Source organism: Protomyctophum parallelum, assembly GCF_964188405.1.
Source record: "Protomyctophum parallelum genome assembly, chromosome: 9".
Taxonomy (NCBI): domain Eukaryota; kingdom Metazoa; phylum Chordata; class Actinopteri; order Myctophiformes; family Myctophidae; genus Protomyctophum; species Protomyctophum parallelum.
In genome coordinates, this window is record NC_139706.1 from 1,753,472 (window position 1) to 1,778,447 (window position 24,976).

Here is a 24,976-nt window from a genome sequence, read left to right on the forward strand (position 1 = left end):
GTGTCTAATGTTTCCTTATCTCAACCCTAGTTATGCTGCAGTTTGGAAGAGCATCTACGCAACCAGGAGACTGCACGGCAGTACCTCCTTGCTGTTGGGCGTCAGAAGAGCAAGATTGGCAGCTTCTACATCGTCATGGATCAGCACCTCATCCCATGCCAGGCAAACCGTTCACTCGGGACATTTGAACTTTCAAAGCACATTTTGTGTTTAATGTGTCTTCAGTGATTTAAATAGTTTTTCAATGTAATTGGGTGCCGGGGCCCCGGGGTGGTCTTTTTCCCAGGGACATGTCATGTGTCCGACTTCAATGACTACAGAGTATAGGAGGGCATATATAGGGGTGCATTTAATTTAGAAAAAAAAAGCCTTATGTGCCAAAACATTTTATTTCTATTGTTAATTGAATAAAAAAAACGTATTTTGAAGTTTAGACGTTTTTAAAATGTATTTTTTTATTATTGATTACGAAACATCGGTCCAAAACATCGGCATCGTATCGGCATCGGTGGTGTAGGTCTCTCCAAAATCGGCATCGGACCCAAAAATATGGCATCGGTCGGGCTCCATTACAAACCAGACACTAAAGTGCAGATGAGGGGTACAGGCTTTAGTTTACAAACCAGACACTAAAGTGCAGATGAGGGGTACAGGCTTTAGTTTACAAACCAGACACTAAAGTGCAGATGAGGGGTACAGGCTTTAGTTTACAAACCAGACACTAAAGTGCAGATGAGGGGTACAGGCTTTAGTTTACAAACCAGACACTAAAGTGCAGATGAGGGGTACAGGCTTTAGTTTACAAACCAGACACTGAAGTGCAGATGAGGGGTACAGGCTTTAGTTTACAAACCAGAAACTAAAGTGCAGATGAGGGGTACAGGCTTTAGTTTACAAACCAGACACTAAAGTGCAGATGAGGGGTACAGGCTTTAGTTTACAAACCAGACACTAAAGTGCAGATGAGGGGTACAGGCTTTAGTTTACAAACCAGACACTAAAGTGCAGATGAGGGGTACAGGCTTTAGTTTACAAACTAGACACTAAAGTGCAGATGAGGGGTACAGGCTTTAGTTTACAAACCAGACACTAAAGTGCAGATGAGGGGTACAGGCTTTAGTTTACAAACCAGACACTAAAGTGCAGATGAGGGGTACAGGCTTTAGTTTACAAACCAGACACTAAAGTGCAGATGAGGGGTACAGGCTTTAGTTTACAAACCAGACACTAAAGTGCAGATGAGGGGTACAGGCTTTAGTTTACAAACTAGACACTAAAGTGCAGATGAGGGGTACAGGCTTTAGTTTACAAACCAGACAATAAAGTGCAGATGAGGGGTACAGGCTTTAGTTTACAAACCAGACACTAAAGTGCAGATGAGGGGTACAGGCTTTAGTTTACAAACCAGACACTAAAGTGCAGATGAGGGGTACAGGCTTTAGTTTACAAACCAGACACTAAAGTGCAGATGAGGGGTACAGGCTTTAGTTTACAAACCAGACACTAAAGTGCAGATGAGGGGTACAGGCTTTAGTTTACAAACCAGACACTAAAGTGCAGATGAGGGGTACAGGCTTTAGTTTACAAACCAGACACTAAAGTGCAGATGAGGGGTACAGGCTTTAGTTTACAAACTATACACTAAAGTGCAGATGAGGGGTACAGGCTTTAGTTTACAAACCAGACACTAAAGTGCAGATGAGGGGTACAGGCTTATTAGTTTCGACATAGGCCTACTATTGGTGATATTCACACGGCTGCCATCTTGCCAGCAAGGTGATACGTCTATAGGTGACACTTCCCATAGAGAGCCCATTCAGCCAAACAGAAAAGTCAAACACTAGCATGAAATGGAGGAGAAAGGAACTGGTTGGAATAACGTGTTCCTTCCACGCGCTACGTCCAACCAGGGAAACTCCCCCCTGTCAGGTGTAAAGGAGCAACTTGGACACTCAGGCATGAAGGAAGCATGAGTTCAAGTCCGTTGCTCTCCCCTTGAACAAATGTTTGTTGACTACCTTTTTCCACTGAAGAAAACTAAATGGAAACTAAATTAAAACTAAGCTATATGACTAAAACTAAGACTAAATATACTGACAATTTTGTCAACAAATAAAAACTAGACTAAAATGTTAGGAAGGGACTAGTGGATTACAGATCCAGTAAAAGTAATTTTACACTTGGTTGCATGCTGAAAATAGCCGATCTACAAGCTCACAACGCGTCGCAGCGCGACGCGTTGTAAGTAAAATAAGTCATTATGACGGCATCAAGGCCCACAAAAATACATTTTAGTCGACTAAATCGCCTGTAGATTTAGTCGACTAAAATCTTATGACATTTAGTCGACTAAAACTAGACTAACACTAATACATTCCAGGTGACTAAAATGTGACTAAAGACTAAGTGAAAACTATTCAGGAGACTATATGACTAAAACTAAAATAGAAATTCGCTGCCAAAAACAACACTGGTTGGAACTAAGGTGGTCAGCCTACCATGTCCATGTTTTGTGGTTCCTTTGGCGACCGAATAGCCGCAGACAGTGCCATAGCAAAGAAGATATTATCCTCTTCTTCAACGCTATTCTTGTCCCTTTAGAAACAAGACCAAATAAACATCTACACTTTAGAAACAAGACCAAATAAACATCTACACTTTAGAAACAAGACCAAATAAACAACTACACTTTAGAAACAAGACCCTAATAAACAACTACACTTTAGAAACAAGACCAAATAAACACCTACACTTTAGAAACAAGACCAAATAAACAACTACACTTTAGAAACAAGACCAAATACATAACTACACTTTAGAAACAAGACCAAATAAACAACTACACTTTAGAAACAAGACCAAATAAACAACTACACTTTAGAAACAAGACCAAATAAACAACTACACTTTAGAAACAAGACCAAATAAACAACTACACTTTAGAAACGAGACCAAATAAACAACTACACTTTAGAAACAAGACCAAATAAACAACTACACTTTAGAAACAAGACCAAATAAACCACTACACTTTAGAAACAAGACCAAATAAACCACTACACTTTAGAAACAAGATCAAATAAACAACTACACTTTAAAAACAAGATCAAATAAACAACTACACTTTAGAAACAAGACCAAATAAACAACTACACTTTAGAAACAAGACCAAATAAACAACTACACTTTAGAAACAAGACCAAATAAACATCTACACTTTAGAAACAAGACCAAATAAACATCTACACTTTAGAAACAAGACCAAATAAACAACTACACTTTAGAAACAAGACCAAATAAACAACTACACTTTAGAAACAAGCCCAAATAAACATCTACACTTTAGAAACAAGACCAAATAAACAACTACACTTTAGAAACAAGACCAAATAAACAACTACACTTTAGAAACAAGACCAAATAAACAACTACACTTTAGAAACAAGACCAAATAAACATCTACACTTCAGAATCAAGACCAAATAAACCACTACACTTTAGAAACAAGACCAAATAAACAACTACACTTTAGAAACAAGACCAAATAAACAACTACACTTTAGAAACAAGACCAAATAAACAACTACACTTTAGAAACAAGACCAAATAAACACCTACACTTTAGAAACAAGACCAAATAAACACCTACACTTTAGAAACAAGACCAAATAAACAACTACACTTTAGAAACAAGACCAAATAAACAACTACACTTTAGAAACAAGACCAAATAAACAACTACACTTTAGAAACAAGACCAAATAAACAACTACACTTTAGAAACAAGACCAAATAAACAACTACACTTTAGAAACAAGACCAAATAAACAACTACACTTTAGAAACAAGACCAAATAAACAACTACACTTTAGAAACAAGACCAAATAAACAACTACACTTTAGAAACAAGACCAAATAAACAACTACACTTTAGAAACAAGACCAAATAAACAACTACACTTTAGAAACAAGACCAAATAAACAACTACACTTTAGAAACAAGACCAAATAAACAACTACACTTTAGAAACAAGACCAAATACACAACTACACTACACAAGACCAAATAAACAACTACACTTTAGAAACAAGACCAAATAAACACCTACACTTTAGAAACAAGACCCTAATAAACAACTACATTTTAGAAACAAGACCAAATAAACACCTACACTTTAGAAACAAGACCAAATAAACAACTACACTTTAGAAACAAGACCAAATAAACAACTACACTTTAGAAACAAGACCAAATAAACAACTACACTTTAGAAACAAGACCAAATAAACAACTACACTTTAGAAACAAGACCAAATAAACAACTACACTTTAGAAACAAGACCAAATAAACAACTACACTTTAGAAACAAGACCAAATAAACAACTACACTTTAGAAACAAGACCAAATAAACAACTACACTTTAGAAACAAGACCAAATAAACAACTACACTTTAGAAACAAGACCAAATAAACAACTGCACTTTAGAAACAAGACCACGGGGGTCCCTGGCATTATGTTGTTTTCAAATGGGGGTCCACGGGCTCATTAGTGTCAATTCGGGGGTCCTTGTCATGAAAAGGTTCCAAAACTGTGGAATGCACTTCCCGTTGCAGTCAGAACTGCAGCATCACTCCCCAATCTTCCGCCGTAGTCTGAAAACCCACCTTTTAAGACTCCATCATGGCCCGTAGCACTTACCCTACCCCCTTAGATAGCATTTCTGTCTTACTTTGCATTTTCAACATTAGCTGTCCCCCGTCCCCTATTCTGCAGTGTTTATTTAACTCTAAAAAGTGTACTGTATAGTGTACACATGATGATGGGTCCATTTGTACACTCATTTGAATTAAATGAACACTAAGACTTTTACTGTGTATGAATTCATTCATTACAGTCTAAATGAAAACCACACCTGGGCAACAGATAATGCCCAGGTGTCATTGTAAGCAATCTTTGAACAACTTCTGTTGTTTATTAAAGCAAACAAATGCTATAGTTGCTTAAAAAAAAAATATATATATATATATATATATAAATTGGTCACAAAAAATAAACAAAGTGCTATAGGGCAATAAAGGCTCTGCAGTGCATGTCAACTTGACTGAAATAAAAATATAAAACAGCAGCAAATGTATGCAGTGTAAACCTTCCCTGTGGAAAAAACAATCAATCTGTCTCTGTCTGATTAGTGCCATAGAACAGCATGCATGGAGCAGCAAATGCACACAATATAAACATTCCCTGTGGGAGAAACATGGAGCATCACATGCACACAATATAAACATTCCCTGTGGGAGAAACATGGAGCATCACATGCACACAATATAAACATTCCCTGTGGGAGAAACATGGAGCATCACATGCACACAATATAAACATTCCCTGTGGGAGAAACAAAAAGTAATCAATCTGTCTGATTGCTATTTTAGTGCCATAGAACAACATAGAACACATATAGTTGTCTCTGTCTCCTCCACCTCCTCCATGCTTAGTTTGTTTACGTCTCTTCTCTCTAACAGTGCAGTCTAACGAGTTACACACACTAGTTTAGGTTGTTGTTCCGACGTTCCGTGTTCCGGACGGTTTAAGCCAGGCCTGCCCTTCTGCATCCGATACGTACCGACGAGTGTGCATCGTTTCCGTATCCGCTCTAGAGAGTCTAGATCTAGAGCGGATCAGCAGCCTGCAAAGCAACTTGACCCCCGACCCATCTACCATTATGAATAAACACTCAAACCCACAGTTCCACCAAGGCTCGTGAAAATAGTAATAATATTACTTTTGGAAAAAAGTTAATGTAATATTATTACTCAAAATGTGAAAGTAACTAGTTAAGTTACATATTACAGGAAAAAAGTAATATTATTACTGAAAGTAGTATATTACTTAAAGGAGAATTCCATACTAAAAGGCTTTGATACCTTTCTTTGTAGTTGTTACGTCCCCACCAAAGAGGTCCAGGTGTTATTTTGTGCAAAAGCTCCTTATTGGCTATTTCCCTACCATAAGCCCTAAATGAATTGCATTGAATTGAATGGGAATTGAATAGGGCTATGGGGTGTTGTGCTAATTTATATCGCTCAAAATTATAATATCTTTGTATATATCCTCTCTTCATAATGTAAATAATATCCCAAGCGGCACACTTTACTACTTCTTTCGATGGAAATAAGTGAATTAGCATAACACCCCATAGCCCCATTCAATTCCCATTCAATGCAATGCAATTCATTGAGGGCTTATGGTAGGGAAAATAGCCAATAAGGAGTTTTTGCACAAAACAACACCTGGACCTCTTTGGTGGGGACGTAACAACTACAAAGAAAGGTAAGAAAGATAAGAAAGCATTCTAGCATGGAATTCTCCTTTAAGTTACTTGCCAACACTGGTCCCTGTCAGGGCTAACTGGAACATGACAGCACAGTCCTGCAATTTGCAACTCTACATTTATTATAAGGGGCGGACGGACTCTCGCCGCAGCTCGCTTGGTCTTCAACCAACCAAAATTCTCACATGTCTCCCCCCTGCTCCGCTCCCTCCACTGGCTCCCGGTCGCTGCCCCCACAGAATACAAAACTCTGTTTCTGGCATTCAAGGCAACCAAAGGTATGGCTCCCCCATATCTTGCAAGTATGATCGAACCCTACAAACCCTCCAGCGCACTCAGATCAGCCAACGCAGGGAAGCTGGAAGTACCCTCACTAAAAACGCCGGGACAGCGCTCCACACGTCCCAAACTCTTCTCCCTTCTGGCTCCAAAACTGTGGAATGCACTTCCCATTGCAGTCAGAACTCCATCATGGCCCATAGCACTTAAGGCAATTTACAATTTAGGCATTTAGCAGACGCTCTTAATCCAGAGCGACTTACATTTAAGCAAGAACAAAAGCATGGGAATACATCACATAAAAGCATTTATCATGAAACATGCGTAAGCTAAGAAGGTAACAGTGGAATATCTATATGATGAAACTATACATACACTATACATAATAAACTATACATATTCACTACTATGCTATACATATGTACTATGGCGTGCTATGACTATATACAATACAATTATAGTGCTGTCTACATAACATGCTATAAGTCTGTGTCAAATGCTATCTAAGCTAACAGAAATGCTATCTAAGGGGGTGGGGTAAGTGCTATGGGCCATGATGGAGTCTGAAAAGGTGGGTTTTCAGGCTACGGCTGAAGATTGGGAGTGATGCTGCAGTTCTGACTGCAACGGGAAGTGCATTCCACAGTTTTGGAGCCAGAAGGGAGAAGAGTTTGGGACGTGTGGAGTGTTGTCCCGTCGTTTTTAGTGAGGGTACTTCCAGTTTCCCTGCGTTGGCTGATCTGAGTGTGCGGGAGGGTTTGTAGGGTTCAATCATACTTGTAAGATATGGGGGAGCCATACCTTTGGTTGCCTTGAATGCCAGCATCAGAGTTTTGTATTCTGTGCGGGCAGCGACCGGGAGCCAGTGGAGGGAGCGGAGCAGGGGGGAGACATGTGAGAATTTTGGCTGGTTGAAGACCAAGCGAGCTGCTGCATTTTGGATCAGCTGGAGAGGCTTAAGTGCACATGCTGGTAGGCCAGTAAGGAGGGAGTTACAATAGTCGAGTTTTGACAAGACTGTTGTCTGGATTAGGAGCTGGGCTGATTCCTGGGTGAGGAACGGTCTAATTCGTCGTATGTTATAGAGTGTGAACCTACATGATCGAGTGACAGCTGTGATGTGAGCTTTGAACGAGAGCTGACTGTCCAGGACAACACCAAGATTCCTGGCTGTTGGGACAGACGTTACCAGGGCGTTGTCTACGGAAATAGTTAGCTCCCGCATAAGGCCTATTCATAGTCTGGATTTTCGGTGGTGAGGTGACCACCGCTCCGGTGGTGAGCTGACCACCGGAGCTGAAATAACGTTGAGCGGTGGTGAGTAAAAACAGAGAGAAGGGCTGGAGCGGTGGCGGTGGTTTGCTCTTCACCGCGGCTCGTGACGTCATGTTGTAGTTCGGTGGTCACCCCACCACTGTAAATCCAGACTATGTATGAGCCTTTACCCACCCCCTTAGATAGCATTTCTGTAGACTTAGATAGCATTTGATACAGAATTATAGCATGTTATGTAGACAGCACTATAATTGCATTGTATGTAGTCATAGTACATATGCATAGTATAGTATATATGTATAGTTTATATGTATAGTTTCATTATATAGATATTCCACTGTTACTTTCTTAGCTTACGCATGTTTCATGATAAATGTTTTTATGTGATGTATTCCCATGCTTTTGTGTTCTTGCTTAATGTAAATCGCTCTGGATTAAGAGCGTCTGCTAAATGCCTAAATTGTAAATTGTAAATTGACTGGGAGGACGAGGTTTACAGACATACCAATAGTAGCCAATCATTCCGGTGGCGCTGCTCAGTGGCGACCCGGGCTCTAGTGCTGCTGCTACATTGAGCGCTTTTTAATTGTTTTTACTGTTTTTATCGTTGTATGTCCTTGCATTATTGTACAAGCAGTAAAGAGAAACACAGGGCTTTTCTCTCTGGGAAGCAACGAAAGCTGGCGCTGTCTCTCTTTCAGTAACATTGTTGCCTGCCTGGGAACTACTATTCTGCAGCCATGGCAGCACTGTGGACGCTGCTTGTGTTGTTCTTGGTATTTGGGGAACTCCTGTACACAAGTGGGTTTGAAACAACACTTCCCACAAACACGGCAGTGCTCCGTGCCTACACGAGAGAGGCCCTGCTCTCCCTTCGGTTGAAAGGGAATACACCGCCAACGAACCTCCCTGAGGCCGTCATCAGCAGCCCCGCCGGGGGAGCCAGACGGAGGAAGAGGGGTAGGAAAGGTGGCGTCAGGCAACGCGTCCGCAGAAGAGGAAACAAACCTCCGCTGCCTTCAATCATCTTGAGCAACGTTCGGTCACTTCGAAACAAAATGGATGAGCTAATATCGGGAGGCTAATATCTTGGTGTTTACCGAAACGTGGCTACGGGAGGATATACCGAACTCCATGCTGGAGCTGGAGGGTTTCTCATCAACACGGGCGGATCGGGAGGCTACATCTGGGAAGTCCAAAGGAGGAGGACTCAGTGTGTATGTGAGTAACAGTTGGTGCAGCCAATACACGATCAGAGAGAAATACTGTGACCCGGACCTTGAACTGCTTTGTCTCTCTATGAGACAGTTCTACCTTCCGAGGGAATTTGGCAATATTATTATTTGTGTAACTTATGTACCGCCTAGCGCTAATGCAGCTAGAGCTGCAAACAGACTAGCAGACTGTGTACACGCACAAATGCAACGTACGCCTGGAGCCCCGATCTTCGTACTGGGGGACCTAAACCACTGTAGACTGGAGCCAGTTTTACCTGGGTTTCACCAGTATGTCAAATGTGGTACAAGGAATAAAAATGTGCTAGACAAATGTTATGGCAACATAAAAAATGTGTACAGAGCCAAGGTTCTCCCTCCTCTTGCCAACTCGGATCACTCGACTGTCCAGCTCATGCCCACTTACAAATCTTTGTTAAAGTCCAGTAAGCCTGTCCAAAAAACTGTGTTACAGTGGTCAGAGGACAGTGTGGAGGCTCTTAAGGGCTGCTTCCTATGCACAGACTGGAGCATTTTTCATGATCTTGAACTGAACGAGGCTACAGAGACTGTAACGGATTACATCAACTTCTGTGTGGACAATGTCGTCCCTAAAAAGTCCATTCGCCACTTCCCTAACAACAAGCCCTACATCACCAAGGAGGTGAAAGCCTGTATTAACAGCAAGAAAGTGGCTTTTAAAAATGGGAACAGGGGGGGCATGGCTGTGGCCCAAAGGGAGCTAAATGGGATGCTGTCCCAGGCCAAAAGGAACCACCGAGCTGCACTAGAGGAAAGTGTCGGCACCATGAACACTAAGGGTCTATGGGATCATATGAAAAAAATAAGGAACATGAACACTAACCGAAATCCCATTGCTACACTGGATGAACTAGCAAAAGCCAATGAATTGAATGACTTTTTCCTCCGTCATGACACTGACTCCTCAGAGCAGGAGTCTGTGGACTTTAATATTGATTCTATCATGTGTAACGCTTCTGATCGACTTCTCATTGATCCTAAACAGGTCCAGAGTGTCTTTAGCAGGGTATGCAACAAAAAATCAACGGGGCCTGATGGTTTGCCTGCCTTGTTGTTAAAAAAGTGCTCTGAAGAGCTTACAGCTGCCTGGTGCCCTATTTTCCAACAGTCTGTAGACAAACACATGGTTCCTGATATCTGGAAAAAGTCACTAATAATTCCTGTTCCCAAAGTATCTTGTCCCTCTGTGAACAAAGATTACAGACCTATTGCTTTAACTTGTGGTGTTATGAAATGTTTTGAGAGAATTATCGTGAACTCACTTAAGTCTCAGGTGGCTTCCTTTATGGATCCTTTACAATTCGCTTACAGGGCTGGGCGCAGCACAGAGGATGCTGTAGTCAGTATAACCCATGTGATTAGCAAGCACTTGGAGGAGCCAAAGGCGTATGCTCGTGTCCTTTTTGCAGACTTCAGTTCTGCTTTTGATACTGTAAGCCCTCCGTTACTTGTCCAAAAGCTAAATAACATGAATGTAAATCCATTCATCATTAGATGGTTCCACTCCATGTTAACAAACAGATCTCAACAGGTAAAGGTGAACTCAGTACTCTCAAGCTCTAAATTGTGTAGCACAGGTGTGCCACAAGGGGGAGTGAGTTCACCATTTCTTTTCACTGCCTACACAAATGACTGCAGAAGCAGTCAGCCAAACAATTTCATCTTGAAATGTTCTGATGACACTGTAATAGTCAGCCTGTTGAGGGGTGTTGAACACCCGGTGGGTTATATCAGTGAGATCAATAACTTTAAAGACTGGTGTGATAATAGCCACCTTATGTTAAACACCACAAAAACCAAAGAGATGATCTTCGATCCAAAAGGTGTCCACATCCATGTCCCAGTGGTCATGGGGGGCACGCAAATTGAGCAGGTTGTATCATACAAGTACCTGGGGATCCAAATGGACAACGAGCTCAAATGGAACGTGTGGACTATCTGTGTGCCAAATTGGCACAACGCTTGCACTTTCTCCGCAGGCTTAGGCTCTTTGGTGTGAGCAAGGGAGTCATGTCAACCTTCTATGATGCAGTGCTAGGTAGCATTATTAGATATGGCATGTCAGCTTGGTTTGGGACACTCTCTGTCCAGCTCAAATCTAGAATAGCTAAAATGGAAAAAACAGCCATGAAGGTAATTGGTAGGAAAGATTCTCTATCTCTTCAGACAATCTTTGAGAAAACGGTGCTCAGTCTGTCAAACAGAGTGTTGTCTGATCCTTCACATATATTATCTTCAGAGTATGAGCTGTTGCCCTCTGGTAGACGCTACAGAGCGTGTCGTTGCAAGAGCAACCGCTTCAAACTTTCTTTTGTTCCCACTTCAATTGTTCTACTAAACAACCGCCACATAGTTCATAGTTCTTAGTGGGGAAGGGACTTATTGACCTTCATCAGTTATTTATTGCACTTACTGTGATTGTGTACTATAAACTGTGAATACTTTAGCACTTTTTTATATTATATACCTTTCTTATTGCAACTTGCACTTCTTTTTGATACTCTTGTGACTTGTACTTTGCTGCTACTGTGTATTGTCTTTTTTGTATTGTCTGTCTGTTTTAAAAAGCGTTGATGTATGTACTAATGCACTTTTGCCCAAGAGAAATTTCCCCTTGTGGGACAATAAAGTATATCTCATCTCATCTCATCTCATATGCTGATTTGGCCAGTTGCTGTAGTATAGCCCTACACGATCAGCGATCACCAGGGGGCAGCGACAACACACACACACACACACACACACACACACACACACACACACACACACACACTCACAATAGCCTTCTATAATGCTGCGCACATATATTATATGTATTTAAAAACATACCCGGCATAATCTTTGGGAAGGCTAAGCCTTCGCTAGCCTTACACAACCGCCGCCTATGCGCATATTGCCAGGCACGTGGCAGCAGCAGCTATTGAGACGGTGAGCCTGTTTATGCATTTCACCCTATAACTTCACCGCATAGGCAATCAAGACCCTTAATTAATGACAGCTGTGACCAAATACACAACTACACTTTAGAAACAAGACCAAATACACAACTACACTTTAGAAACAAGACCAAATAAACAACTACACTTTAGAAACAAGACCAAATAAACAACTACACTTTAGAAACAAGACCAAATACACAACTACACTACACAAGACCAAATAAACAACTACACTTTAGAAACAAGACCAAATAAACAACTACACTTTAGAAACAAGACCAAATAAACATCTACACTTTAGAAACAAGACCAAATAAACAACTACACTTTAGAAACAAGACCCTAATAAACAACTACACTTTAGAAACAAGACCAAATAAACAACTACACTTTAGAAACAAGACCAAATAAACAACTACACTTTAGAAACAAGACCAAATAAACAACTACACTTTAGAAACAAGACCAAATAAACAACTACACTTTAGAAACAAGACCAAATAAACACCTACACTTTAGAAACAAGACCAAATAAACAACTACACTTTATTAACAAGACCAAATAAACAACTACACTTTAGAAACAAGACCAAATAAACACCTACACTTTAGAAACAAGACCAAATACACAACTACACTTTAGAAACAAGACCAAATAAACATCTACACTTTAGCAACAAGACCAAATAAACAACTACACTTTAGAAACAAGACCAAATAAACACCTACACTTTAGAAACAAGACCAAATACACAACTACACTTTAGAAACAAGACCAAATAAACATCTACACTTTAGCAACAAGACCAAATAAACACCTACACTTTAGAAACAAGACCAAATAAACAACTACACTTTAGAAACAAGACCAAATAAACAACTACACTTTAGAAACAAGACCAAATAAACACCTACACTTTAGAAACAAGACCAACTAAACAACTACACTTTATTAACAAGACCAAATAAACAACTACACTTTAGAAACAAGACCAAATAAACACCTACACTTTAGAAACAAGACCAAATACACAACTACACTTTAGAAACAAGACCAAATAAACATCTACACTTTAGCAACAAGACCAAATAAACAACTACACTTTAGAAACAAGACCAAATAAACACCTACACTTTAGAAACAAGACCAAATACACAACTACACTTTAGAAACAAGACCAAATAAACATCTACACTTTAGCAACAAGACCAAATAAACAACTACACTTTAGAAACAAGACCAAATAAACATCTACACTTTAGCAACAAGACCAAATAAACAACTACACTTTAGAAACAAGACCAAATAAACAACTACACTTTAGAAACAAGACCAAATAAACAACTACACTTTAGAAACAAGACCACATAAACAACTACACTTTAGAAACAAGACCAAATAAACAACTACACTTTAGAAACAAGACCACGGGGGTCCCTGGCATTATGTTGTTTTCAAATGGGGGTCCACGGGCTCATTAGTGTCAATTCGGGGGTCCTTGTCATGAAAAGGTTCCAAAACTGTGGAATGCACTTCCCGTTGCAGTCAGAACTGCAGCATCACTCCCCAATCTTCCGCCGTAGTCTGAAAACCCACCTTTTAAGACTCCATCATGGCCCGTAGCACTTACCCTACCCCCTTAGATAGCATTTCTGTCTTACTTTGCATTTTCAACATTAGCAGTGTTTATTTAACTCTAAAAAGTGTACTGTATAGTGTACACATGATGATGGGTCCATTTGTACACTCATTTGAATTAAATGAAGACTAAGACTTTTACTGTGTATGAATTCATTCATTACAGTCTAAATGAAAACCACACCTGGGCAACAGATAATGCCCAAGTGTCATTGTAAGCAATCTTTGAACAACTTCTGTTGTTTATTAAAGCAAACAAATGCTATAGTTGCTTAAAAAAGTATATATATATATAAATTGGTCACAAAATATGCTATAGGGCAATAAAGGCTCTGCAGTGCATGTCAACTTGACTGAAATAAAAATATAAAACAGCAGCAAATGTATGCAATGTAAACTTTCCCTGTGGAAAAAAACAATCAATCTGTCTCTGTCTGATTAGTGCCATAGAACAGCATGCATGGATCAGCAAATGCACACAATATAAACATTCCCTGTGGGAGAAACATGGAGCATCACATGCACACAATATAAACATTCCCTGTGGGAGAAACATGGAGCATCACATGCACACAATATAAACATTCCCTGTGGGAGAAACATGGAGCATCACATGCACACAATATAAACATTCCCTGTGGGAGAAACATGGAGCATCACATGCACACAATATAAACATTCCCTGTGGGAGAAACATGGAGCATCACATGCACACAATATAAACATTCCCTGTGGGAGAAACATGGAGCATCGCATGCACACAATATAAACATTCCCTGTGGGAGAAACATGGAGCATCACATGCACACATTATAAACATTCCCTGTGGGAGAAACATGGAGCATCACATGCACACAATATAAACATTCCCTGTGGGAGAAACATGGAGCATCACATGCACACAATATAAACATTCCCTGTGGGAGAAACATGGAGCATCACATGCACACAATATAAACATTCCCTGTGGGAGAAACATGGAGCATCACATGCACACAATATAAACATTCCCTGTGGGAGAAACAAAAAAGTTATCAATCTGTCTGATTGCTATTTTAGTGCCATAGAACAACATAGAACACATATAGGGGTCTCTGTCTCCTCCACCTCCTCCATGCTTAGTTTGTTTACGTCTCTTCTCTCTAACAGTGCAGTCTAACGAGTTACACACACTAGTTTAGGTTGTTGTTCCGACGTTCCGTGTTCCAGACGGTTTAAGCCAGGCCTGCCCTTCTGCATCCGATACGTACCGACGAGTGTGCATCGTTTCCGTATCCGCTCTAGAGAGTCTAGATCTAGAGCGGATCAGCAGCCTGCAAAGCAACTTGACCCCCGACCCATCTACCATTATGAATAAACACTCAAACCCACAGTTCCACCAAGGCTCGTGAGAATAGTAATATTACTTTTGGAAAAAAGTTAATTACTCAAAATCTGAAAGTAACTAGTTAAGTTACATATTACTGGAAAAAAGTAATATTATTACTGAAAGTAGTATATTAATACTTAAAGGAGAATTCCATACTAAAAGGCTTTCTTACCTTTCTTTGTAGTTGTTACGTCCCCACCAAAGAGGTCCAGGTGTTATTTTGTGCAAAAGCTCCTTATTGGCTATTTCCCCTACCATAAGCCCTAAATGAATTGCATTGAATTGAATGGGAATTTAATGGGGCTATGGGGTGTTGTGCTCATTTGCTTATTTATATCGCTCAAAATTATAATTTCTTTGTATATATCCTCTCTTCATAATGTAAATAATATCCCAAGCGACACACTTTACTACTTCTTTCGATGGAAATAAGTGAATTAGCATAACACCCCATAGCCCCATTCAATTCCCATTCAATGCAATGCAATTCATTGAGGGCTTATGGTAGGGAAAATAGCCAATAAGGAGTTTTTGCACAAAACAACACCTGGACCTCTTTGGTGGGGACGTAACAACTACAAAGAAAGGTAAGAAAGATAAGAAAGCATTCTAGCATGGAATTCTCCTTTAAGTTACTTGCCAACACTGGTCCCTGTCAGGGCTAACTGACATTTTTGAAAAATCGAAGAGCGACTGACATTTTTAGAATCTGATCTCAGGTCAGAATGGGTTCATCAGAGCAGTGTGTGTCCGGCGGAAACCTTGTATGAATCTGATCTCAGGTCAGAATGGGTTCATCAGACCAGTGTGTGTCCGGCGGAAACCTCGTATGAATCTGATCTCAGGTCAGAATGGGTTAATGATGTTTAGGGCACTAGAAACACTTGTCCTGGGTTTTTCTGCGTGCAATCTCTGTTTTCAGATATCCTGGTTAGGAGTTCACGTTCTCCACGTAATGATATGACCCTCCGGACTACAACAGTCTAACCTCGCGTCACCTTAGAGCAGGGGTCTGCAACAGGCGGCTCTAGAGGGTAACAAGATGACTCGCTCCGTTTCTGTTTTCCTCCCAGCATTTTCCCCAGTGAGGGGTGGGAGAGGCTGGACAGCAGACGGCTGGACTTTGAATTTCTCTAACTATAAACTGTCATGACAGCAGACAGCCTAAGTACAAATATAATTTATGAAAAGCTACTTACAGTGAAGTCTGTTCACAGAAGTTGTTGTAGGATATGTGAGGATTATCTGACGAGGTACCATTTGAGGGGGCAAAACCTTACATATACTAAATAATACTAAATTGTTTATAGGTTCAATATAAGTCAAATAATATAGCCTTTCCACAGGAGTATCTTTTTATATTTTTCCAAAAAGAAACAAACAGCCATTAGCATATTACAAAGTTATCCCCCTCACTGGGGAAAATCGGGCAAGCACCGGGGCGAGTAGTCCAGTATTCCTCTAGAGCACACCCCTAGTGGGTCCCTGTAGCATTAAAAGTAGCAATAAATTATTTTTCATTTATGGTTTCTGTAGGAGGCCAAACGTGACAAGCATTCTTAATATTTATTCTACACATTTTTACAAAATTGGAAAACTTAACTAAACTAAAATTTGCGTCATAGCATGCGACACACTCAGTGCCGTGCCAGCCAGGTGTCTATTATAAACAAACCGGTCGGTGTGTGAGGCTGCTGCCTGCTACGCTATGGCTTCTACAGGGAGAGAAATAAAGATAGCCGACCGGATTTAACAGTTCGTGGACAGAGGCTTTTGCCTTCACAGCCAATGCAGATTGACTGCCTGTATGTTTAATCTGCAGTGAGAAGCTATCAAACAACAACAAAAAGACATTTCCAGGGAAAGCATGCTGCATTATAATGCGTAATTTTCTTTGCGGCTCCAGATAGATTTTGAATTTATTTTTGGTCGAAAATGGCTCTTTCAACATCTTGGGTTGCCGACCCCTGCCTTAGAGTATTTATTGAATGTATGCGTGTCACACGGCTACACCTACACCTGAAGACAGGCCCGAGGGGTGACCCTGGTCTCTACTCCGTTCCACCTACAACCTCACCCCCCCACCCCCTGCATTCCTCACATTGTTTGTATTATCATGGCGTCTGCAGTAGTGTTGTTTTCGTCGACTAAAACTAAGACGAAAAATGTTCGTCGACTACCCTTTTCCACTGACAAAAACAAATGGAAACTAAATGAAAACTAAGCCACGATGACTACAACTAAGACTAAATATGCTGACAATTTCGTCGACAAATAAAAACTAGACTAAAATGTTAGGAAGGGACCTATAGTGGACAAGAGATCCAGTATAAGTCATTTTACACTTGGTTGCATGCTGAAAAAATCTACAAGCTTGTAGATCTTGTAGAGCTTGTAGATCAGCTATTTTCAGCAAGTGTAAAAACACTCATTACGACGGCATCAAGACCCGCCAAAATACATTTTAGTCGACTAAATCAAATGTAGATTTAGTCGACTAAAATCTGATGACATTTAGTCGACTAAAACTAGACTATAACACTAAGACATTCCAGGTGACTAAAATGTGACTAAATCCTCAATCCTCAGTTTTCTGAAAGAACCTATGTCTATATCAGTGGTTCTCAAACTATTTCATGTCAAGGACCCATTTACATTTTCTAAATAAATGTATTTATTTGTAAAAACAAAAAAAGGTACAATCTTTTTCATTTCTACTTTAAAGGAGAATTCCATGCTAGAAGGCTTTCTTACCTTTCTTTGTAGTTGTTACGTCCCCACCAAAGAGGTCTAGGTGTTTTTTTGTGCAAAAACTCCTTATAGGCTATTTCCCCTACCATAAGCCCTCAATGAATTGCATTGCATTGAATGGGAAATGCAAGGGGCTATGGGGTGTTATGCTAGTTCGCTTATTTCCATCGAAAGAAGTAGTAAAGTGTGCCGCTTGGGTTATTATTTACATTATGAAGAGAGGATATATACAAAATAATTATAATTTTGAGCAATGGAAATAAGCGAATTAACACAACACCCCATAGCCCCATTCAATTCCCATTCAATTCAATGCAATTCATTGAGGGCTTATGGTAGGGAAAATAGCCAATAAGGAGCTTTTGCACAAAATAACACCTGGACCTCTTTGGTGGGGACGTAACAACTACAAAGAAAGGTATGAAAGCCTTTTAGTATGGAATTCTCCTTTAAGCATGAGGAGGCTGTCAGTGCAGGGAGAGCAGCTGGCATTGTTGTTTGTAGAAAATGGGAGGATAAAGCCACACCTGAGGAACAGCGCAGCAAAGCATTATGGGCATTGTAGGAATTCAGCAATCCACACACTTCATCATTTTTCTGGTCAAAGGGTGCAAATCTTACAAATACCATTAACATTAAGATAAGGACAGGTTGTGTCAGGGGTTAAGTGGCCCTTTAAGCGGACAGCCGCGGACAGAAGAAGCCGTCTTTTATGTCATTTCCGAGTTGAAACGTATATATCTCATTTACGTTTCAACTTTTTGACTTTCTTTTCGTCAACAAACTTCATCCTAAATTAACTCCATAACCTCTCCATTCCTTCATCCGCTCCGAGAAATGGGACTCATTTTCAATGACTAAAATTATGGATCCATTATTTGGAACTATTAAACAACATATAACATATAAACAGTATACTGTATATAGGATGTATACATATTCTATCTGTTTTTTTTATTGTATGAAATGTGTTAAACTCCTCGCAAAAAGTTTGAAAACGTAACTTAACTTCAGTTGATTATTTCTCCCCTTCAATAATATCACTCGTTGTATTTTACATCATGTTTATCTTTGATCAGTCAGCTTTCCCCACGAGGTATAACTTGTAAGGACCACAATTGTGGAATGAGCAGCTAAGCATGTGGGTAGCGCCACCAGAAAACGTACAAAAATATGTGACCAGTGCCAGTATTTTCAACCACAAGTCGGCTATAATGAAACTTCACAATAGACCAAAATATATATATATATTTTTTTGGTGGTTTTCGTTTTTAGCCACATTAACACAGTTGGAATGTTAAAGAATGTTTTTATTCCATCATAAAGTCGTTTTAGTGTCATTAAGTCATTCTAATTGCTTAAACATGTCACTATGTTTAATGTTTTAAGTTAACCATTGGGTAAACCAATTATAATTATGATTCTGTTGGTAATCGTTTTGAGCAGTTACGAAGGAGTCCTGCAACTTTGACATCTGTCAAATCTCTGAAAGAATGCATATTGTTCAGGAACCGGTTTTCTTGGGATGTTTTCTTCCTGGAATGGCCACTTCCATGTCTGTTTTTGGCTTCACCAGTCTCACTGAACTTGGTCCCAAGTTTGCACACCAAATAATGATAAACGCCAAATGCCAATCTGCGTAACGGAAAAGCTTTGCACGGGCCTAGTATCCTGAAGTGACAAACATTGCATGTTTTTGTGAGGAGTTTATATAAATATAATTGACTTGAGTGTGTTTCCTAGGTGTGTTCCCGTGGTGAGGTAGTCAAGGTGAAGGTACTTGGAGTTTTGGCCATGATTGATGAGGGTGAGACTGATTGGAACGTCATTGCAATCAACGTAGAAGACCCTGAAGCCAGCAGCTTCAACAGTAAGCACAAGCTTCCCTTTACATTTTTTACAATTTATTTTCGTCCCCACACAAATTTCTGGGTTTGTCTCTTAAATCCTACTGACTCACCTACCAGTGAGGAGCTCGCACCGGGAGGATGTAGACCAGGGGTGATGTAGACCAGGAGGACCCAGAGATGCCCACGAGTCTCAGAACTGGAGTCCGAGTCAAGTCTGGAGTCTTTTGACAGCGAGTCCGAGTCGAGTCTCGAGTCTTTTGACCGCGAGGCCGAGACTCCGAGTCGAGTCCCGAGTCTCTTGACAGCGAGTCAGAGTCGAGTCCCGAGTCTTTAACCAAGAGTCCGAGTCGAGTCTGAAGTCAGTTTTCCCTTGTGTATATATTTATATGAAAAAAAAAATAATGTACTGTAGTTATGATCATCAGTTCTTAACTTTCTAATTTCTATAGCAATGATATTAAAATATATATTAAAAAAATACTTAAACCTTGTATAGCAGTATTCATCTTTATTCCTATAACACTTCTTATTTAAAGACAAAGATACTGCAGTGCATACTATTTGCATAATGCAAAACAAATCGATGAGTCGATGACAGCCTACTGAGCCTAGCTGGTCTTAAAAGAATACTACAATAAAATAAATAAAACATGCTGTAAAATTAAACACCCACAATAATGTCAGACCTTCTCTTGACTCTTAAGTCTTAATCTTGATACACTAAAGTTTTCAATAGAATCACAGTATTCATCAATCATTCTGTAATACACATACTATGAAACAAACTGGTTTTAACAAAGTGCATGAAATGATGAGGTCTTGGATTATGGATTCAGTAATGGCTTTCTGTCTGGGATTGCCCTGGCTGTAAACTTGAACACCATTTCTCTTGGCGTGATAGAAGTCTTCAAGGGTGCTCTGACCCTCTCCACAGGAACCTCTTTTGGCCTTCTGATATTCAGAATACCTGTATGAATGAGAACAACATGGGTGGTTGCCAATTAGTAATTATTTCACAAAAACTGGATAAGATGATATTGATATGCATGTTTTTTTGTAGTGCCTCAGTGAATCAAGGTTCTGAGATAAATGGTTCTATAATGTTGTGTCTACTCTAGTGTCTATGTTGTGTTTTTCAATAGGCTAAGTAACAGTAGCCTACAGTACTGTAGCTTACTTAGCCTATTGAAAAACACAACATAGTGTATTTTCTTTAATAATAATACAAAAATAAAATATATACATTGGCTGTGTCAGTTATCATCTGTTGGCCCAACACTGACAACTCAGGCAATGTATATATATTATTTTATTATTATAATTATTATTTCGTTACCAAATGCTGTACACTAATCTTAGCCAAAAAGCAAACATACACGTTTACAACGCACCACATTATGGCGTGTCGATAGATCTGATCTAATAAACGGGACATGTTAACATGCTCTGCCTCCTGTTTCGTCAAACGCAGAGTAACCTAGTAAGAGAGTAATGACACTCATGTTGACTCACTCTAGCAATGGAATGCGGAAGTGCTCATTCTATCTCAATGGGATAGTTCCAGCCATAGGAACAATGTTTGGAACTATCGCCACTCAAGTGTCACCACTCTCTTACTAGATTACTCTGGTCAAACCAAACGCAAACATGAGCACAACGTTAGTTAAACTATCACGATGCATTCTGATAGTAGCAAATGTCAAGTAGGACTGGATTAACCATGGGTTTGGTGCTGAGACGCTTAAAAAGGTAAGACATTTACTGATTTACAAGCTTACCTCGCCTTGTGCGTTTTGAGGTGACGAAGAAAGTTACTTGTTGTAGACCCCTTTTCTTTAATGAACACACCGCATTCTTTACATTTCGCGGCTCTGTTTTTGTCTTTTTGTGAAAACTGTGTAGCCGAAAGCAATTATAGCCGGGGCACACGCCGCCGGAGAAGTTTCTGTAGCAGCAGCTGCTGTTGTAGTTGTACTCGTCGTCGCCATGATGTGATCTGGTGAATGATTGAGGCTGATGATGTGAGGAGGAGAGATGGGATGTTTTTATGGTGGTGGTGGCGGCTGGGGCGTGCCACAGCAGCACAGCAACCAGCAGCAGGACGCGGCTTAAGGGGAAACCCTCCCATTTCAACAGTTTCAATGAAGCCGGTTAATTTGCGGGAGAGGGTCGGCATCGCGTTCATTAAATGCGTCCAAAATAAATATTTAATATATAAAACAAAGATTGCCCACGAGGCTTTGAGCTCGAGTCAGAGTCAAGTCTGAAGTCTTTGAGGGAAGAGTCCGAGTCAAGTCTGGAGTCTTTGAGACTCCCGAGGGACAAGTCCGAGTGTGAGTCCCGAGTTGCAAAAACATGGACTCGAGTCCAACTCGAGTCCGAGTCTCCGACTCGAGTCGCCATCTCTGGGAGGACCAGGAGGATGTAGACCAGGGGTGGACCAGGGGAGACCACCAGGAGGATGTAGACCAGGGGTGATGTAGACCAGGAGGACCAGGAGGATGTAGACCAGGGGTGGACCAGGGGAGACCACCGGGAGGATGTAGACCAGGGGTGATGTAGACCAGGGGTGATGTAGACCAGGAGGACCAGGAGGATGTAGACCAGGGGTGGACCAGGGGAGACCACCAGGAGGATGTAGACCAGGGGTGATGTAGACCAGGAGGACCAGGAGGATGTAGACCAGGGGTGGACCAGGGGAGACCACCGGGAGGATGTAGACCAGGGGTGATGTAGACCAGGAGGACCAGGAGGATGTAGACCAGGGGTGATGTAGACCAGGAGGACCAGGAGGATGTAGACCAGGGGTGGACCAGGGGAGACCACCAGGAGGATGTAGACCAGGGGTGATGTAGACCAGGAGGACCAGGAGGATGTAGACCAGGGGTGATGTAGACCAGGAGGACCAGGAGGATGTAGACCAGGGGTGATGTAGACCAGGAGGACCAGGAGGATGTAGACCAGGGGTGGACCAGGGGAGACCACCAGGAGGATGTAGACCAGGGGTGCCCAAAAGGTAGATGGCGATCTACCAGTAGATCACAACGGCTGTGCAGGTAGATCACATGACATGCCCCTGAAGAATATTTAATTTAAATGTAAAAACATTGATTGACATCAAAAAGGGCCTGTCAGCTCAAACCCACAATGCAATATTTTGTTTTCAAGAGTGTTGCTGTGCACAAAAGCGTTGGTAGCGTCACAAATTAACTACAAAAAAACTCAACATATTCCATTTGTCGCCCCTCTATTTCCCCAAATAGCCTGTATTTCAATCCACTTGCTAAAAAAGAAGAAAAAAAAATCTAAATCTAAAAATCTAAAACGTAACTTAATTAATAACTTTACCAAGCTTTACCAGGTGACAATAACAGTTGATATACTGCAACATCATCCATGACTTTAAATTAATACTGTAGGCCTAATGCTGCTGTTACTGCTACTACTAATAATAATATTAACATTAGTCTAGTAATAATACTATTTATACTGCTTTCTATACTAACGACATCAGTGACATAGTTAATGGGCTGACTAATGACCAAGTGTTGCGCCTCCATTACTGTGACAATATAGAGCTTTTTAACAATTATTTGAACCAAAGATAGTCTCTTACTCTACTTTTAAAAACAACAATAAAAAAGTAAAGCTACGTGAAAGAGGAAGGGAATAAACAACATTACCTCTGGTTGGGAAAGCTGTCTGGTGTTTATAAAAACAGGTTTTAAAGTGTCTCTCTCTGCAGGGCAAGTTCCTCTTTCCTTCCTCAGTTTGATTTAGTTTAATTGTTTATAAAAACAGATTCAAAGCAGTTTGTCTAGAGTTATAAGGTTTGTGTCAGCAGTGCAGGTCCCTCCTTCCTTCCTCAAAACAAACCGCTTCTGGTTTCCGACAGACTCACCTTCAGTAGGCTAGTGTTGCCAGATTGTGTGAGAGAAACAAGCAACTAGTTGTAACAAGCCAAAAAGAAAGATACTATAAGGCCTTATAGTATCTTTCTTTTTGGCTTGTTACAACTAGTTGCTTGTTTCTCTCACACAATCTGGCAACACTAGTGTGTGATGTGTCCATCACACACACACACACACACACACACACACACACACACACACACACACACACACACACACACACACACACACACACACACACACACACACACACACACACGCAAGTTGTTTAAAATATATTCCACATTTGTCACTAATTTCCCAGATGTTTAAAAATAAATAGCAGATCCTACAAGCTCACAAGCTGTTGTGAGCTTGTAGATCTGCTATTTTCAAATAGCCAAAGGGCTATTTTAAAATAGCAGTCCGGTCCAGGACTTGGCCCAGTTGGTTGTCCCCATTCTCAATAGAAGTCTATGTAGAAGAGCCGCCATTGGACCGAAGTGAACGCAGTTTGCGTAACTCTGTCTATATCTAAGGCTCTGGTCAGGCCTACAGCTATTAGGCCTATATAATATACAAGCTATGGTTTGTACAGTTACGGGCTGTTATGATTACAACAATCTGGGATGGAGGTTCTACCTCGGCCTGCTGGGAACGTGTAGGCAAAGTTTCACGTCCATCGGTTTAGCAGTGATGGAGATTAGCAGCATGGACTAGTCAGACGCACGCACGCACGCACGCATGCATGTATGCACGCACGCACACACACACGGATGACGTCTGTCTGTCTGTCTGTCTGTCTCCTTAAATGCAACTCTGTGGAATAGGGGATAGGATGGGGGAGTGGGGACTCATATCATGCCAATTTAACTTCACATTATAAGACATAGACATGCAGTCTGGGTCTCTCTCTCTCTCTCTCTCTCTCTCTCTTTCTCTCGCTGTGATGAGGGATGCCTCTCCTTTTAAAGGTCCAGGCGGTAATAAACAAAATTTTAATTTAATATAAGTCCTCTTCTCATGTCCTCTCATTAAGCAGCCCTGTTCTGAATTGTTGCGATGCCTTTCAGTAGCGAACCAACCACAAACCAGACACTAAAGTGCAGATGAGGGGTACAGGCTTTAGTTTAAAGTGCAGATGAGGGGTACAGGCTTTAGTTTAGAGTGCAGATGAGGGGTACAGGCTTTAGTTTCGACATACTATTGGTCCGACTGTCATTAGAACGACAGCCTATAGACTAGTGTCGCAGTCCCGCCCCCTTTCTAGGTTGACTAGATCCAAAGTGTTACTTTGAAAATTAAATAAGAAGGTTGCCTCTTATATCCAATTGTGATTCTGGAAAGTTATGCAAGTTCTGGCATATTTTCATATGATGGTCAGATTAGGAGCCC